Source organism: Sinocyclocheilus grahami, unplaced genomic scaffold (assembly GCF_001515645.1).
Source record: "Sinocyclocheilus grahami isolate Dianchi unplaced genomic scaffold, SAMN03320097.WGS_v1.1 scaffold1855.1, whole genome shotgun sequence".
Classification (NCBI taxonomy): Eukaryota; Metazoa; Chordata; class Actinopteri; order Cypriniformes; family Cyprinidae; genus Sinocyclocheilus; species Sinocyclocheilus grahami.
Genome location: NW_015507034.1, coordinates 176,469 through 180,223, shown reverse-complemented (window position 1 = coordinate 180,223; position 3,755 = coordinate 176,469).

The following is a 3,755-nucleotide window of genomic DNA, read 5'->3' as shown; positions in this document are numbered from 1 at the left end:
ATGTATGATTCAAGAAATATTCTGTTTAATGATATACAGTAGCATGCTAATGTAAGTGTTGAGGCGATAAACATATGTTTTGCACCCACAAACATTGTTACAGCAGCTAAAAGTTAAGTGCCTATTAAGATACTTAATGTTTAGGAAATAATTATAAGCATTTACAAAGGATGAATAGTTTAAACTATAGATTGGATACTGCAAAAACATGAACAAATAGTTAATAAATTATTTGTTAAGATGTGTAAACAGTAGAAGTCTACACAACAAAGATCAAATATATGACCTTTACAGACTGTGATAATGATTTAATGAATAATATGTTAACATGAAGAGTTTGTGAAGTGCTTAAAATGACTAATTAAGCCATTTTTTCCACAACATTTGTAAAAGTAAATAAAAGAGCATTGGGTAATATGTGAAATGAAGTTTAATGTCATTTGTTAGCAAAAGTACATTAACAAAGAAGCTTTGAATCACTGTATAGCTGTAACACCCCTGTGGACTGTTTGTTGTGGTTTCTTCCCCTTGTGTTGGTTTAGCCCGTCTAATTATTAGTTAATCACCTCATCGTGCTCACCTGTCGGTCCCTCGTTAACTGCCCTATATCTGTTCCAGTCTCTTGTGTTCTAGTTTGTTGGTTATTATGAATGTGATCCCGAGAGAGTGCGTGCATCCGTCCGTCCTCCACACACCTGGACCGTGAGAGAATAACTGACCCTAAGGCTCATATTTGAATATGTTCTTTTCATTTATTAAGAATTATAAGCGTGTTTATGATGTGATTTAGCCTATGCACATTTCTCCTAAAGCCTGGCAGAGTGATCACAAGATGCTATGCTAAAGTTTTTTATTGTTTTCAGAAAGGATGCGTGGTTTTGTCTTTTTTTTCTGTTAATTATTGCGTGTCTGTTTTTCTTCAAAGCACCAACTTAGAATGCCTAATTTTGGTTTGCTTGCTTGTGTTACATGAGAAAATAAATAATGTCTACCTGATGTAATAGATTTAATGCGGGTGCAGTTCGCGACTCGCAGTCTTTGTCAAACGGGTCTGGTCTGGTACAGAATTAAATTAGTACTGCTGTTGGATAACGGGTCGAGTGTTCTGTTAAGTACTGCTGGTGCACGTTTTTATTTCAGTTAGGTTTTTAATAACTGTTGTTAGGTTCGTTTCGTTTTAGTTTTTCAATTATTTTGTCATTTTTATTTTATTTCAGTTTATGAAATTGTTTTTTCATCAATCGTTTTCATCTTAGTTTTAGTTATCCTTTACGAAAATAACCTTGCAATGAACCCATGCAGTTAGAGATCTTGTCTCAGTCAAACAGAATGTATCGTGGTACAACTGGCCGTTTGCTTCTTCACTGTCTGACTCTTCCTCCTCGTGCTCTCAATTGCACCCCAGACATTCCTTCTCCATTGAGCAGTTCAGTGACCATCATTATCAGTGCCATCTCCTTCACTGTCCTATTTGACTCTGGGTCAATGGGCAACTTCATATTCCAGGTGCTCTGTTAACAACTTCGCCTTCCTACTGTCCCCATTTTCTCTGCAGATGGGTGCATGCCACACAGAGAGACTTTCTTGAGAGTTCTTGGGGTTTTCAAAGTAGTCCTTGGCAGACACTGCTTAGAGCAGCACTGAATGCAGTGTTTTCAAAGTCCCAAGCAAGTACATGAGCTTCAGAGATGTCTACAGTCCCCAAAAGGCCACCCAGCTTCCTCCTCAAAATCTCTGGGATTGTGCTATAGACATGCTTGCTTGGTCCCCGCTGCCCTGGCAGCTCATGTATCCTCTCCTACCAAGCCAACTACCAACTACCCAAATAAACTTTGAGTGCCTCCAAGAGTTTTTTTTTTTTTTTTCACTAGACTTTAATTAATTGTCACAAAATCACCCAAGCCAATCACCCAAATGCTAAATCACCCAAGCCACCCACACTGATCGTCCTCCAGTTGTTTGCCCAGCAGACCTTACATATGTCCCAGTAAATCTTTGTCAGTCCGTCCTCGACACTATACACTATTCCATGGGATCAGGCCACTCTGACATGTCACAGACCCTGTCGTTCCTCCCTAATTGCTACTGATGGTCACACATTTCCAGAGATGTTCGATGTGTTGTGCAAACCTGTCCTGACTGCGCTACATACAGGACTCACAGCCATCTACAGCTCCTCTGCCCGTTCTTTGTCGCCCCTGGTCATCCCTGGGAGTAGATTTTATCACAAACACGCCACAATCTGAGAGCTTCCCCTATATCCTAGTCACCATTGAGAAACGCACTCACGAACTTCCCTAAGCACTTCCCTCAGGGGAATCCCTACCCCAAACAACTCTATAATATATAAAATTTTCTAAAAACATTTATAACAGCCCAAGCATACCAATATACGTATAGAATGCTGCATCAAACAAATTTGTAAAGGAAAAAATGTGAATAATTAATCAACTGCACGGCAGATTCAAAGTGATCAAGGGCTTAGGATGTTCCAATTCAGCTCATTGCAAAGATGCCGCCAGCAGTGGGCACTCATGCAACGTAATCAATGATGTACATCCGAGTAAACAAGACGGAGGGAAGTTAGCGAGGGAAGGGCATAAAAAAAATTAAGTGGAACGCAGCCAATGTTCCAGGACAAAACATAATGTCTGGGTGCAGTCCTCAATTCATTTTGAAGGTATATATGTTTATAATATATTTTTTGAGGTGTTGTGTTTCTATTTATAGGTCATATTTATATTGTTTATAACTTTTTGCTATATTGCTGTACCAGATTTTTACTGATGTTAGAGAGAGAAGGGCAGCTGCCAACCAGCCACAATGACGATTGTCCGTATGAAACTATGAACCGAATACATACGCAGGTCACATCAGGCCACACATCTTGATGCTAATTAGTTAGCCAAACAACCATACCTGCAGAAAAGAAGGGATAAAACCAGAACAGGCGGACCTCAGGTAATGACACACAAGTGGTGGCCTAAAATTCCCTTTTATAGACTCACTGAAATTATGTGATTGGAAAACTCACACATTACAATAATAAAAAAAAAACAGTTTGTCCCACTACAAATAGCAGTGTTATTTTAATGTTATGATAGTGTTTTACACCAATGGACCCAATTTCCTGATCTGATCTAGGTCTTCTCAAACCCTTGGACCAGACCTAAATAAGTCATTAGTGGAACTCTACATACCTACTCTACAAGCATTCAGTGATGTGAGATCTGAAGACATTTTCTAAACGTCTGTTTGACATCTGATAGGAAACGTCCTTTAGCTGTATTTCAGGTGAGCAAACACTCTAAAAAATATGTCTTGCAGATGTAAATGCAGATGTCAAATAGACGTCTCTGTGAAGTACATGTGCTGTCATGAAGGTGAAGACTTGACCTCAAGATCCTCTTTTGAGAGATCATCACATCAACAGACATTTCTGGCTGGATGTAGGACCATCATCTTCAACTCAACCTTGCTAAGACAGAATTGCTTTCATCTATTGTTCTCCTCATTCGTAAGTCGCTTTGGATAAAAGCGTCTGCTAAATGATTAAATGTAAATAAGATTTCTGTTGATTGTGATGATATTGTGTTATTAGTGTTTGTTCACTGATCAGTGTTGTGTGTGATTGTGTTTATGAGCAGCTGCAGTATCTCTCAGCTGAACTTAACTTAATTCATGTTCCTTTTCAAAAGGCCCTGTTGACTAAGCTATATACTAGACTATATACAGTGGGTACGGAAAGTATTCAG